The following is a 16,281-nucleotide window of genomic DNA, read 5'->3' on the forward strand; positions in this document are numbered from 1 at the left end:
TACTCTACCACTGAGCCATAACCTCGGCCCTTCCTTTGTGTTTTGATCAGTCTTTTAAAACATTTTATTATTATTTTAAAAATTTTTATTATTTTTGGTACTATGGATTGAACTCAGGGGCTCCTAACTACTGAGCCACATCCCCATCCCTTTTTATTTTGAGACAGGGCCTTGCTAAGTTGCTTAGGCTGGTTTTGAATTTGTGATCCTCCTGCCTCAACCTCCTGAGTTACTAGGATTACAAGCCTGTGCCTCCATGCCTGACAAAATTTTATTATTATTTCTATTTTTATTTTGTCCAAGCCAAGTAGTTGTTTAAGAGAGAATTTCTCCTAGTTTTATTGAGATGTAATTGACGAAAATTGTATATATTTAAGGTATAGGACTTGATGTTTTAATATGTATACATTGTGAACTAATTATAATCACTTAGCTTGCATACCCATCGCCACACATTTTTTTTTGCCTTCTTTTTCTTTCTTTCTTTTTTTTTTTAAATTTAAATTTTAGTGTGGTAAGAGCACTTATGTATCCTCTTAGCAAATCTCCAGGACAAATGGAGTCTTGTTGTATGTAGTCATATTGCTGTATATTAGATGTCCAGACTTATTTATCATGTATAACTGAAACTTTGTGTCCCTTGACCATCTCTCCATTTCTCTCACTTCCCTTGACAATCACCATTTACTCTCTGCTTGTATAATTTGGACTATTTTATTTTATTTATTTATTTTTATTAGTTGCGCAAAACATTATAATGATCTTGACATATCATACATTTGATTCAAGTGGGGGTATGAATTCTTATTTTTCCACGTGTACAGATTGCAGTATCACATTGGTTTTACAGCCACGTTTATACATACAGCCATATTAGTGTCTATTGTATTGTGCTACCATTCCTATTCCCCCTTCCCCACCCTTCCCCTCCCATCACCTCTCTCTACCCACTCTATGACACTTTACTCTCTCTCTCTTTTTCTTCCTCACACCATCTTATATGTAATTTGCATAACAATGAGGGTCTCCTTACATCTTCCATGCGATTCCCCTTCTCTCTCCCATTCCCATGCATCTGTCATCCCTATTTAATGGTAATCTTCTTCTCATGCTCTTCCTCCCTGCTCTGTTTTGAGTCGCCCCCCTTATATCAAAGAAGACATTCGGCATTTGCTCCTTAGGGATTGGTTAGCTTCACTCAGCACAATCTGCTCTAATGTCATCTATTTCCCTGCAAATGCCATGATTTTGTTATTTTTTAGTGCTGCGTAATATTCCATTGTGTATAAATTCCACATTTTTTTTTATCCATTCATCTATTGAAGGGCATCTGGGTTGGTTCCACAGTCTAGCTATTATGAATTGTGCTGCTATGAATATTGATGTAGCTGTGCCCCTGTAATATGCTCTTTTAAGGTCTTTTGGGAATAGTCTGAGAAGGGGAATAGCTGGGTCAAATGGTGGTTCCATTCGCAGCTTTCCAAGGAATCTCCATACTGCTTTCCAAATTGGCTGCACCAATTTGCAGTCTCACCAGCAATGTACAAGTGTACCCTTTTCCCCACATCCTCGCCAGCACTTATTATTGTTTGACTTCATAATGGCTGCCAGTCTTACTGGAGTGAGATGGTATCGTAGAGTGGTTTTAATTTGCATTTCTCTGGTTGCTAGAGATGGTGAGCATTTTTTTCATGTACTTGTTGATTGATTGTATCTCCTCCTCTGAGAAGGGTCTGTTCAGATCCTTGGCCCATTTGTTGATTGGGTTATTTGTTTTCTTGTTGTTTAATTTTTTGAGTTCTTTGTATACTCTAGAGATTAGAGCTCTATCTAAAGTGTGAGGGGTAAATATTTGTTCCCAGGATGTAGGCTTCCTATTTACCTCTCTTATTGTTTCTCTTGCTGAGAAAAAACTTTTTAGTTTGAGTAAGTCCCATTTGTTGGTTCTTGATTTTAACTCTTGTGCTATAGGTGTCCTATTAAGAAATTTGGAGCCCGACCCCACGAGATGGAGATTAGAGCCAACTTTTTCTTCTATCAGATGCCGAGTTTCTGGTTTGATTCCTAGCTCCTTGATCCATTTTGAGTTAACTTTTGTGCATGGTGAGAGAAAGGGATTCAGTTTCATTTTGTTGCATATGGATTTCTAGTTTTCCCAGCACCATTTGTTGAAGATGCTATCCTTTCTCCATTGCATGCTTTTAGCACCTTTGTCTAATATAAGGTAGTTGTAATTTTGTGGATTGGTCTCTGTGTCCTCTATTCTGTACCATTGGTCTACCCACCTGTTTTGGTACCAGTACCATGCTGTTTTTGTTACTATTGCTCTGTAATATAGTTTAAAATCTGTATTGCTATACTGCCAGTTTCACTCTTCCTGCTTAGAGTTGCTTTTGCTATTCTGGGTCTTTTATTTTTCCAGATGAATTTCATGATTGCTTTTTCTATTTCTTCGAGGAATGTCTTTGGGATTTTGATTGACATTGCATTAAACCTATAGAGTACTTTTGGTAATATGGCCATTTTAATGATGTTAGTTCTGCCTATCCATGAACAAGGTATATCTTTCCATCTTCTAAGGTCTTCTTCTATTTCTCTCTTTAGCGTTTTGTAGTTTTCTTTGTATAGTTCTTTCACCTCTTTTGTTAGGTTAATTCCCAAGTATTTTATTTTTTTTTTGAGGATATTGTTAATGAGGTGGTTGTTCTCAGGACTATTTTATTTTTGAGATAGAGTCTAGTTCTGTTGCCCAGTTGTCCTCAATTTCACAATTCTTTTACCTCTGCCTCCCAAGTATCTGGGATTACAGTCATTCACCACCATGCCAAGCTAAATTTGACTATTTTAAATACCACCTAGTAAGTGAGCTTATGCAGTATTTATATTCCTGGATTATTCTACTTAGCAAAATGTCTCACACGTTCATCCATGCTGCCATAACAAATGGCAGGCTTTTGTTTTTAAAGGCTGAGTAGTATTCCATTCTGTGTGCGTGTGTGTGCGTGTGTGTGTGTGTGTGTGTGCTTGTGTGTGTGTGTGTGTGTGTGTGTGTGTGTGAGAGAGAGAGAGAGAGAGAGAGAGAGAGAGAGAGTTTCCTTTATTCATTTGTCCATCAACAATTAGGTTTATTAACAAATGAATGGATAAAGAAAATGTTGTATATACATATAATGGAGTTTTACTTAGTTATATAGAATGAAATTATATTATTTGCAGGAAATGGATAGAATTTGAGAGCATTATGTTAAGCAAAATAAGCCAGAATGAGAAAGGGTTACATATTTTCTCTGATATGAAAGCTACAGAGAAAAAAGGAAGAAAAAAGGAGGTGAAATCTCATGAAAATAGAAGGCAGACCAGTAGAGTAGGGAAAGGAGTCTAGGGGGAGGGAGGTGAGAAGGGAAAGCACATGTACTGGTGGATGAAATTAAGCAAATTATGTTATGAGTGTGTTTCTAAAAGATTCTTGGAATGATTTTGGCCTCCTTAAGTTTGATAAGATCTGTTTTTTAATATATGATCTACTCTGGAGAGTGTTCCACTTGTACTAGTGTAGTATTCTGGTGCTGTTGGGTGGAAACTTCTGTACATATGTTAAGTTTATTTGACTCATTATGTTGTCCAAGTTGGCTGTTGCTTTATTTTCTGTCTGAATGTTCTATTCAGTATTGAAAGTGGGATAGTGAAGTATCATAGTATTATTGTATTATTATCAATTTCTCTCTTTAGATATATTAATATTTGTTTTCTAAATTTAGGTGCTCTTTTGTTGGGAGAAAATACATTTTTAAGTGTACAGTTATTTGTTGAATTGACTCTTTTATCATAAGAAAATTATTCTTACTTCTGGAGACAGTTTTTGACCATGAAGTCTGTTTTGTCTAATGTAAGTAGAGCTACTCATGCTCTATGAGGTTACCTTTTGCATGGAACATTTTTTCCCATCTCTTTACTTTCAGCTTATGTGTGTCCTTAAGTGAATTTTTCCCCCAGAAAACATATTGCTTGGTCTTGATTTTTTTTACCCATTTTTTTCACTCATTCAGCCATTATGTGCTTTTTTGTGGGGGCGGGTATTGGGGATTGACTTCAGGGGTACTAGGCCACTGAGCCACATCCCCAGCTCCATTTTGTATTTTATTTAGAGACAAGGTCTCACTGAGTTGCTTAGTGCCTCGCTTTTTTGCTGAACCTGGCTTTGAATTTGCAATCCTCCTGTCTCAGCTTCCAGAGCTGCTGGGATTACAGGTGTGCTCCACCCACCTGGCCAGTATGTGCTTTTTGATTGTGGAATTTAATTCATTTATATTTAATAGCAAAGCTTTATCATTGCTGTTTTGTCATTTGTTGTTTTGCAATTGTATTGTTCCTCTCTTCCTCTTTTGTTGTCTTTCTTTGTTATTTGATGATTTCTGAAGTGATTTGCTTTTATTCTTTTTTCTTTATCTTTTGTTTTATTTATTATTGAATTTTCTTTGTAGTTATTTGGAGGCTTGAATAAAAGACCTTGTAAAATAACCTTGTGATTTTAGGCTGAGAACAACTTAATTTTGTACAAAATCTCTACACTGTTATTTCATCTCTTTTGAAGTTTATATTCTTTTTTTTTTTTTTTTCTGTGTGTGTGGGGATTGAACTCTGGGACACTGGACCACTGAGCCACATCCCCAGCCCTATTTTGTATTTTATTTAGAGACAGGGTCTTACTGAGTTGCTTAGTGCCTCACTTTTTGCTGAGATCCATTGATCCTCTTGCCTTAGCCACCTGAGCTGGGATTACAGGCATGTGCCACAGCATCTTGCTAAAGTTTGTATTCTTTTTTTTTTTTTTAAAGAGAGAGAGAGTTTTTTTAACATTTATTTTTTAGTTTTGGGTAGACACAACATCTTTATTTGTATGTGGTGCTGAGGATCGAACCCAGGGCCCCCACGCATACCAGGCGAGTGCGCTACCACTTGAGCCACATCCCCAGCCCGTAAAGTTTGTATTCTTGAAGTCAGAGATTACTTCTTTTTATAGTACTATTGATTAACAAGTTTTATTATTTATGTTATGACTAATATTAATTTATGCTCCACCCTTACAGTGTTACATGATATTTATATCTATGTCAGTGAGATTTATGCTTTCATATGTTTTCATGTTGCTGTTTAGCATGTATTGTTTCAAGTTTTGAAGAACTTTCTTAAGCATTTCCAGTAAGGCTGGTCTGATAATGATTGAACTCTGTCAATTTTTGTTGGTGCAGAAAAAATTAATATTATCTTTATTTTATATTTTCAGTATTGGGGTTTGAACCCAGGGACACTTAATGAATAAACTACACCCTAGCTCTATTTATTTATTTATTTTTTAAATTTTGAGATGGGGGGGTCTCACTAAGTTGCTTAGGGTTTTGCTAAACTTCTGAGGCTGTCCTCAAATTTGTGATCCTTCTACCTCAGCCTCCCAAATCACTGGGATTACAGGTTAATCCAACAAGCCTGCTTCTTCTCCATTTTTTAAAAAAATATTTTTTTAGGTGTAGTATTATTGGTTGATAGTTTTCTCTTCTAGTAATTTTGAGTACATCATCTCATTCTCCTGCCCTGTAAAGTTTCTTAGAAATCCCAGTCTTATATGTAATGAGCCACCTTTCTCTCAGGGCTTTCAAAATTCTCTGTCTTTTATCCACTTAATAATAATGTATCTAAGTGTAGAAATTTTTGTATTCAACCTATTTGGGATCTTTCAGACTTATTGAACCTGGATGTCTATATCTTTCCCTTGATTTGAGTAGTTTTTGATCATTTTTTAAAAAAATAAGCTCTCTGAATCTTTATTTCTTTTCCTGTGGGATTTCAATAAATTCTTTATTGGTTTGCTTATTTCCTATGTCTCCAAAATCTCAGACTGTCTTCACTCTTTTTCATTCTTTTTTTCCTCTCTGACTGGAAAATTTTAAATACCTGTCTTCGCGTTTGTTGATTCTTTCTTTTGCTTGATTAAATATGCTGTTGAAGGTTGTGTTAGTCAGCTTTTCATTTCTGTGACTAAAATACCTGAGGTTAACAATTTAGAGGAGGAAGGATTTATTTTGGCTTACAATTTCAGAGATTCAGGCCATGGTTGATGACTCTTAAGGCAGAAAAATTATGGGAGAAGGTCCTAGAGGAGGCTAGCTGCTCAGCTCATAGCAGCTGGGAAAGAGAAAGAAGGTAGGGTGGAGGGAAGGGGCCAGGGAGAACACAGACCCTTCCAGGACCCAGCCCTAGTGACCTAGTCCATCTAACTAGGTTCCACTTCCCAGTTGCTCATTCAGAGCCTTATGAACCAGTCATTTTAAAAACATCTTTCAGGTCTGAATCTTGAGGCATTGGGCTCACACTTGCAGCATGTAAAGTTGGGGGACATTCCAGATCCAAACCATAATAAAATTCTGTTTTTCACTTTTTCATTAACTTATTGTATACTCTTCAGCTCCAGAATTTGTTTTGTTCTTTTAATGACTTCTACCTTTTTTTGTTTAACTTCTCATTTTGTTCATGTATTATTTCCCTGATACTATTGAGTTATCCATCTGTGTTATCTTTAGCTCACTGAGTTTCCTTTAAAACACATATTTTGAAATCTTTGACAGGGATTTCATAAGTCTCCCTTTCTTTGGGGTTAGTAACTGAAAATTTATTTTGGTGATATCATTTAAAAAATTGCTTTTTCCCGGCTGAGGTAGTAGCTCAGTGGCAGAGCACTTGCTGAACATGTGTGAGGCCCTGAGTTCAATCCCCAGCACCACAAAAAAAATAAAAAATAAATGCTTTTCCTATTTTTGCAGCCTTGTGCTGGCACCTATGTGTTTGAAAAAATAGTTACCTTATCCAGTCTCTACAGATTACATTCACTTGGGAAAGACTTCCACACGTGGACTGGGTGGTCTACACAATACACTGGGTTGACATAGGTGTGAGGTATTTGGGGGACATGTGTGGGCCCCAATTATACGGGGTGTGTAGTGAGTCAATCTGAAAGGTGTGTCCACATGATTCCAGGACTGGGTGGGAAATTGTGATCATTGTGAATTTTTTTTTTTTGCTTATTTTCTTAGTTGTTAGATGTCATTGGGGGCATTTTAATTAAAAAGCGGTCAAGGTAGCTGATAGTGTTGTTGAGATATTTTATATTATTACTGATTTTTGTGTTTAATAATTATCAGTTACTGAGAAAAAGTAACCAATAAATCTCCAAATATGATTATGGACTTATTTCATTCTCTTTAATTCAGTTACTTTTTGCTTCATACATTTTCAAGTTCCAATTTTGGCATGATCATTTGTAGTTACGTATGCTTGATGCAGTGACTCATATATTATGAAATATATCTGTCTATTTTGTCTTATGTTAATATTACTACTTGTTATAGGCTTAATAGTGCCCCATTGCAAAGATGTGCATATACTAATCTCTAATACCTGTGTATATGTTACCTTATATGGCAAAAGAAACTTTGCATAGATGATTAAAAATCTTGAGACAGAGAGATTATGCTGGATTATCCAGATGGGTCTAGTGTAGTTATGGGGACTTTATATGAAGGACACAGTGGAGTCAAAGTCAGAAAAAGGGAATATGATAGTGGAAGCTGAGGATGACTTTTGTTTATTGTGGTACTGCAGAATGAACCCAGGGCCTTGCACATGGTAGGCAAATACTCTTAGCACTCTCTGATAGGATACACTTTGAAGGTGGTGGAATAAGCCACAAATTAAGGAATGCAAGCAAACATCATGAGCTGGAAGAATTAAGAAAATGGATTCTTTTCTGACACCTCCAGAAGGAAAGCAGTCCTTCCAGCACCTTGACTTGAGGTGTCTGATCCCAGAACTTTAAGAAAAAAATATATTTCATTTTAAGCTAATAAATTTGTGATAGGTAATTCACTACAGCTATGATAAAAAATTAATACACAACTACAGTTTTCTTTTGCTTACTGTTTGATGTTTTTCTTTGTGTATCTTTTCCTTTCAACCTATCTGTGTTATTGGAGATGAAGTGCGTATCTTTTTTTTTTCTTTTTTTTATTGGTTGTTCACAACATTACAAAGCTCTTGACATATCATATTTCATACATGAGAATCAAGTGGGTTATGAACTCCCATTTTTACCCCAAATACAGATTGCAGAATAACATCAGTTACACATTCACATTTTTACATAATGCCCTATTAGTAACTGTTGTATTCTGCTACCTTTCCTATCCCCTACTATCCCCCCTCCCCTCCCCTCCCATCTTCTCTCTCTACCCCATCTACTGTAATTCATTTCCCTCCTTGTTTATTATCCCATTCCCCTCACAACCTCTTATATGTAATTTTGTATGACAATGAGGGTCTCCCTCCATTTCCATGCAATTTCACTTTTCTCTCCCTTTCCCTCCCATCTCATGTCTCTGTTTAATGTTACTCTTTTCTTCCTACTCTTCCTCCCTGCTCTGTTCATAGTTGCTCTCATTATATCAAAGAAGACATTTGGTATTTGGTTTTTAGGGATTGGCTAGCTTCACTAAGCATAATCTGCTCTAGTGCCATCCATTTCCCTGCAAATTCTATGATTTTGTCATTTTTTATTTCTGCATAGTACTCCATGGTGTATAGATGCCACATTTTTTTTTATCCATTCATCTATTGAAGAGCATCTGGATTGGTTCCACAGTCTAGCTATTGTGAATTGTGCTGCTATGAACATCGATGTGGCAGTATCCCTGTAGCATGCTCTTTTAAGGTCTTCAGGGAATAGTCCGAGAAGGGCAATAGCAGGGTCAAATGGGGGTTCCATTCCCAGCTTTCCCAGGAATCTCCAAACTGCTTTTCAAGTTGGCCGCACCAATTTGCAGTCCCACCAGCAATGTACAAGTGTACCCTTTTCTCCACATCCTCGCCAGCACTTGTTGTTGTTTGACTTCATAATGGCTGCCAATCTTACTGGAGTGAGAGGGTATCTTAGGGTGATTTTGATTTGCATTTCTCTGACTGCTAGAGACGGAGAGCATTTTTTCATGTACTTGTTGATTGATTGTATATCCTCCTCTGAGAAGTGTCTGTTCAGGTCCTTGGCCCATTTGTTGATTGGGTTATTTGTTATCTTATTGTCTAATTTTTTGAGTTCTTTGTATACTCTGGATATTAGGGCTCTATCTGAAGTGTGAGGAGTAAAAATTTGTTCCCAGGATGTAGGCTCCCTATTTACCTCTCTTATTGTTTCTCTTGCTGAGAAAAAACTTTTAAGTTTAATTAAGTCCCATTTGTTGATTCTTGTTATTAACTCTTGTGCTATGGGTGTCCTATTAAGGAATTTGGAGCCCGACCCCACAATCTGTAGATCAGAGCCAACTTTTTCTTCTATCAGATGCAGAGTTTCTGATTTGATATCAAGCTCCTTGATCCATTTTGAGTTAACTTTTGTGCATGGCGAGAGAAAGGGATTCAGTTTCATTTTGTTGCATATGGATTTCCAGTTTTCCCAACACCATTTGTTGAAGATGCTATCCTTCCTCCATTGCATGCTTTTAGCTCCTTTATCAAATATAAGATAGTTGTAACTTTGTGGATTAGTCTCTGTGTCCTCTATTCTATACCATTGGTCCACCTGCCTGTTTTGGTACCAGTACCATGCTGCTTGTCACTATTGCTCTGTAATATAGTTTGAAATCTGGTATCGCTATACCGCCTGATTCACACTTCCTGCTTAGAATTGCGTTTGCTATTCTTGGTCTTTTATTTTTCCATATGAATTTCATGATTGCTTTATCTATTTCTACAAGAAATGCTGTTGGGATTTTGATTGACATTGCATTAAATCTATAGAGAACTTTTGGTAATATCGCCATTTTGATGATGTTAGTTCTGCCTATCCATGAACAGGGTATATTTTTCCATCTTCTAAGATCTTCTTCTACTTCTATCTTTAGGGTTCTGTAGTTTTCATTGTATAAATCTTTCACCTCTTTTGTTAGGTTGATTCCCAAGTATTTTATTTTTTTTGAGGATATTGTGAATGGAGTGTTTTTCCTCATTTCCATTTCAGAAGTTTTGTCGCTGATATACAGAAATGCCTTTGATTTATGTGTGTTGATTTTATATCCTGCCACTTTGCTGAATTCATTTATTAGTTCTAGTAGTTTCTTTGTAGACCCTTTTGGGTCTTCTCGGTATAGAATCATGTCATCTGCAAATAGTGATAATTTAAGTTCTTCTTTTCCAATTTTTATGCCTTTAATTTCTTTCGTCTAATTGCTCTGGCCAGTGTTTCGAGAACTATATTGAATAGAAGTGGAGATAGAGGGCATCCCTGTCTTGTTCTGGATTTTAGAGGGAATGCCTTCAACTTTTGTCCATTCAGAATGATGCTAGCCTGAGGCTTAGCATAGATAGCTTTTACAATGTCAAGGTAAGTTCCTATTATCCCTAGTTTTTCTAATGTTTTGAACATAAAGCGATGCTATACTTTGTCGAATGTTTTCTCTGCATCTATCGAGATGATCATATGGTTCTTATCTTTAAGTCTATTGATGTGGTGAATAACATTTATTGATTTCCGTATGTTGAACCATCCTTGCATCCCAGGGATGAATCCTACTTGATCATGGTGCACAATTTTTTTGATGTGTTTTTGTATTCGATTCGCCAGAATTTTATTGAGGATTTTTGCATCTAGCTTCATCAGAGATATTGGTCTGTAGTTTTCTTTCTTTGAGGTGTCTTTGTCTGGTTTCGGAATCAGGGTGATGTTGGCCTCATAGAATGAATTTGGAAGAGCTCCCTCTTTTTCTCTTTCCTGAAATAACTTGAAAAGTATTGGTATTAATTCTTCTTTAAAGGTTTTGTAAAACTCCGCTGTATACCCATCTGGTCCTGGGCTTTTCTTGGTTGGTAGTCTTTTGATTGCTTCTTCAATTTCATCCATTGATATTGTTCTGTTCAAATTGTGTGTATCCTCCTGACTCAGTCTGGGCAAATCATATGACCTAAGAAATTTATCGATGTCTTCACTATCTTCTATTTTATTGGAATGTAGGTTTTCAAAATAATTTCTAATTGTCTTCTGTATTTCTGTAGCATCTGTTTTGATATTGCCTTTTTCATCCCATATGTTAGTAATTTGAGTTCTCTCTCTTCTTCTCTTCGTTAGCAAGGCTAAAGGTCTGTCGATCTTATTTATTTTTTCGAAGAACCAACTTTTAGTTTTGTTAATTTTTTCAATAGTTTCTTTTGTTTCAATTTCATTGATTTCCGCTCTGATTTTTATTATTTCTTGCCTTCTGCTACATTTGCTGTTGTTTTGCTCTTCCTTTTCTAGGGCTTTGAGTTGGAGTGTGAGCTCATCTATTTGTTGGTTTTTTCTTTTTTTGAGGAATGACCACCAGGTGATGAATTTTCCTCTTAAAACTGCTTTCATTGTGTCCCATAGATTCCAATATGTTGTGTCTGTATTTTCATTTATCTCTAAGAATTTTTTTATTCCTCCTTTATGTCTTCTGTAACCCATTGATCATTCAGTAACATCTTGTTCATTTTCCATGTGATGTAGGATTTTTCCTTCCTTCTTTTATCATTGATTTCCAGTTTCATTCCATTATAATCAGATAAAATGCATGGTATTATCTCCACCCCTTTATATTTACTGAGGATTGCCCTATGGCATAATATATGGTCTATTTTTGAGAAGGATCCATGTTCTGCTGAGAAAAAAGTATATCCATTTGATGATGGTTGATATATTCTATATATGTCAGTTAAGTCTAGGTTATTGATTGTGATATTGAGTTCTATAGTTTCTTTATTCAACTTTTGTTTGGAGGATCTGTCCAATGGTGAGAGAGGTGTGTTGAAGTCACCCATAATTATTGTGTTGTGGTCTATTTGATTCTTGAACTTGAGGAGAATTTGTTTTATGAATGTCACAGCACCATTATTTGGTGCGTAAATATTGATAATTGTTATGTCTTGTGGTGAACGGTTCCTTTTAACAGTATATAATGACCTTCTTTATCCCTTTTGATTAACTTAGTCTTGAAGTCGATTTTATTCGATATGAGGATGGCCAACCCTGCTTGCTTACGAGGACCGTGTGCGTGGTATATTTTTTCCCATCCTTTCACCTTCAGCCTGTGTATGTCTTTTCCAATCAGATGTGTCTCCTGGAGGCAGCATATTGTTCGATTTGTTTTTTTAATCCATGATACCAGCCTATGTCGCTTTATTTTTTTTTTTTTTTAAAGAGAGAGTGAGAGAGGAGAGAGAGGGGAGAGAGAGAGAATTTTTAATATTTATTTTTTAGTTCTCGGCGGACACAACATCTTTGTTTGTATGTGGTGCTGAGGATCGAACCCGGGCCGCACGCATGCCAGGCGAGCGCGCTACCGCTTGAGCCACATCCCCAGCTCCTATGTCGCTTTATTGGAGAGTTTAAGCCATTAACATTCAGAGTTTCTATTGATATATGGTTTGAACTTCCATCCATGTTTGATTGTTTATCCTTTTTTAAAAAAATTTTAGTTTGTTTCTCCATGGTTGTCTTTCCCCTCGCCCTCTGTCTTTACTGAGGCACTTCCCACTGATGGTTTTGGTTATTGTTTTTCATTTCTTCCTCGTGTTTTGCTCATAATGCTTTGCAATGCTGGTTTTCTGGCTGCAAATTCTTTTAACTTTTGTTTATCATGAAAGATTTTTATTTCGTTGTCATACCTGAAGCTTAATTTTGCTGAATACAGAATTCTTGGTTGGCATCCATTGTCTTTCAGTGTTTGAAATACATTGTTCCATGACCTTCTTGCTTTCAGTGTCTGTGATGAAAAATCCGTTTTTAACCTTATTTGTTTACCCCTGAATGTAATCTGTCTCCTTTCTCTTGTAGCTTTTAATATTTTCTCTTTGTTCTGTATATTGGATATCTTCATAACAATGTGTCTTGGCGTTTGTCTACTGTGATTTTGTGTGCTCGGTGTCCTGTATGCATCTTCAATTTGTATATCTGTTTCCTTTTTTATTTCTGGAAAGTTTTCTGTAATTATTTCATTCAGCAGGTTACTCATTCCCTTGGTTTGAATCTCTGTACCTTCTTCTATCCCTTTGACTCGTAAGTTTGGTTTTTTTATGTTATCCCATAACTCTTGGATGTGTTTCTCGTGATTTTTTACTAGCCTTTCTGAGTTGGCTAGACTGTTTTCAAGATGATATATTTTGTCTTCATTATCTGACGTTCTGTCTTCTACTTGCTCCACTCTGTTAGTGATACTCTCAATTGAGTTTTTAATTTGGTTTATCGTTTCCTTCATTTCTAGAATTATTGTTTGATTATTTTTTATAATCTCTCTTTTTTTTTTAAATTTTTTTTAGAGAGAGTGAGAGAGGAGAGAGAGAGAGAGAGAAAGAGAGAGAGAGAGAGAGAGAGAGAGAGAGAGAGAGAATTTTTAATATTTATTTTTTAGTTCTCGGTGGACACAACATCTTTGTTGGTATGTGGTGCTGAGGATCGAACCCGGGTCGCACGCATGCCAGGCGAGCGCGCTACCGCTTGAGCCACATCCCCTGCCCTATTTTTTATAATCTCTATCTCCTGATAAAGATGCTTAACTTCTTCTTTTATCTGTTTATGTAGTTCATTCTCAATGTGTTCTTTTGCTGCTTGAATTTGCTGTCTTGTATCCTCTTTAAGGTTCCATTCCATCTGTCTAAGGTGTTCCTTGAGTTCTTTATATGACCATTTTTCTGATGACTCTGGGTCCTCCTGAATATATAGGCTGTCCTGCATTGTTTGTACTCCTTTTCTTCCTTGTTTTTTGAAGCTGCTCATGTTACTTCTTGTTCTTTTTGACTGCTGAGTTACTGTTTAGTCCTATAAATTAATTTGATGCTTGGGAGGAAAGGTATTAGAAGGGAAGGGAAGAAGTCACTAAAGAGAATGAGAGTAGGCACGTAGAATTCAAGGAAGGGGGACAAGAAAAATGAAAAGACTAAAGAAGAAAAAAATAGGAACTAGAAAAAGAAAAAAAAATTTTAAAAATAATAATAATAATTAAAAAAATAAAAATTAAAATTAGAAGAAAAAAAATAAAAAAATTTTGTAAAAAAAAATTAGTAAAACCACAAGAAAGAAAAATGAAAATGAAAGAAAAACCCAAATCAAAAAAAAGAGAAAAGGGCTGGGGATGTGGCTCAAGCGGTAGCGCGCTCGCCTGGCATGCTTGTGGCCCGGGTTCGATCCTCAGCACCACATACCAACAAAGATGTTGTGTCCGCCGAGAACTAAAAAATAAATATTAAAAAATTCTCACTCTCTCTCTCCTCTCTCTCTCTCTCTCTCTCTCTCTCTCTCTCATCTCTATCTATTTAAAAAAAAAAAAAAAGAGAAAAGAAAAAAAGAAAAAAAAAACCCTAATAAATGCTGTTTGATTAACTTCTCTTCCAGTAGGTGGCGCTGTGCCCACCAGGTCAAGTTTCTCCTGTCAATATGCGGGAACCAATCACTGTGCAGCAGCTCCTCCCAGACTGGGCAAGTCTCCAATCCTGAGTGTCTAGGGCCTCCTCTTGTGTCTAGTCACTTCCCACTTTTCCTCTAGCCAGGCCCCTCTCACCGGTGGCGCTCACCACAATACTGGCTACACGCCAGGTCTGCTTCTCCCGGGAGCCCTGTTTTCATGAATGACTGGGCACACTCTTCCAGTTTGCCATTCCCTCAGACCCTAAGTTTGTAGAGCTTGGGGCTGAGAATCCTCAGCGAATTTTACTTGCCCTCTGGTAGCCACTCCCCTGTAGCTGGTGCAAGAGACCTCAGCAGTCAGCTCTGGTGGGAGCGGTAGTCCCAGACCGCGGGTCCCGCACCACCTCTGATTCCCTCGGGCTGGCTGTAGCACTCACGGGAGAGCTGGGAGGGGCCCTTACGGGAGAGCTGGGAGGGGCCCTTAAGGTTTCCCCGATGTGTGGAGAGGGAAGGCTAGGGGATTACACACCTTAGCCGCAGGTTTCAATGAAGTTATCTCCTCCGCCGCAGTCTGATGACATCAGTTCTCTGCCATGGTGGTGTCTCTTGCAAATGGCGACAGTTCGTTTCCCTTTGCCGGGCGACCAATGCAACGGGTGGGTCCTTACTGTCTCTCCCAAGCCCCGTTTCAAACCTGTGGCCCCTACTTATGAAGGCTCGGTAGGCATTTACCTCCATAGGATGAGAAGGGCTGACCAGTTTTTTCAGCCGTATGGATTAATGCTGAGTCACAGCTGTTTGTCTGCGGGAAGCAGGTGAACGGGAGCTTGAATTCAGCCGATCAGGGCTCAGTGTGTGTTCTCGGATCACTTAGATTTTAAATTGTCACTCATCTTATCAGCTGTTTCATTTAACTCGGCAGCTCACTCGTGCGGTGAAGAGTCTGCTCTATGGTGCTCTGCGGGAGGTGGCGGCGGCGGCGGCAGCCGGTTTATTTGATTCTTGAACTTGAGGAGAGTTTGTTTTATGAATGTCGCAGCACCATTATTTGGTGCATAAATATTGATAATTGTTATGTCTTGTTGGTGAATGGTTCCTTTTAACAGTATAAAATGTCCTTCCTTATCCCTTTTGATTAACTTAGTCTTGAAGTCGATTTTATTCGATATGAGGATGGCCACCCCTGCTTGCTTACGAGGACCGTGTGCATGGTATATTTTTTCCCAACCTTTCACCTTAAGCCTGTGTATGTCTTTTCCAATCAGATGTGTCTCCTGGAGGCAGCATATTGTTGGATTTGTTTTTTTAGTCCATGTTACCAGACTATGTCGCTTTATTGGAGAGTTTAAGCCATTAATGTTTAGAGTTACTATTGATATATGGTTTGTACTTCCAGCCATGTTTGATTATTTATCTTTTTTTTTTTTTCTAATTTAGTTTGTTTCTCCATGATTAGCTTTCCCCCCGTCCTCTGTCTTTACTGAGGCACTTCCCACTGATGATTTTGGTTATTGTTTTTCATTTCTTCCTCATGTAGTGTTTTGCTCAAGATGCTTTGTAATGCTGGTTTTCTGGCTACAAATTCTTTTAGCTTTTGTTTATCATGAAAGCTTTTTATTTCGTTGTCATACCTGAAGCTTAATTTTGCTGGATACAGAATTCTTGGTTGGCATCCATTGTCTTTCAGTGTTTGAAATACGTTGTTCCAGGATCTTCTCGCTTTCAGCGTCTGTGATGAAAAATCCATTGTTAACCTTATTGGTTTACCCCTGAATGTAATCTGCCTCCTTTTTCTTTTTTTTTTTTTTAAAGAGAGAGTGAGAGAG

Source organism: Spermophilus citellus, assembly GCF_964194105.1.
Source record: "Spermophilus citellus genome assembly, chromosome: 10".
Lineage (NCBI taxonomy): Eukaryota > Metazoa > Chordata > Mammalia > Rodentia > Sciuridae > Spermophilus > Spermophilus citellus.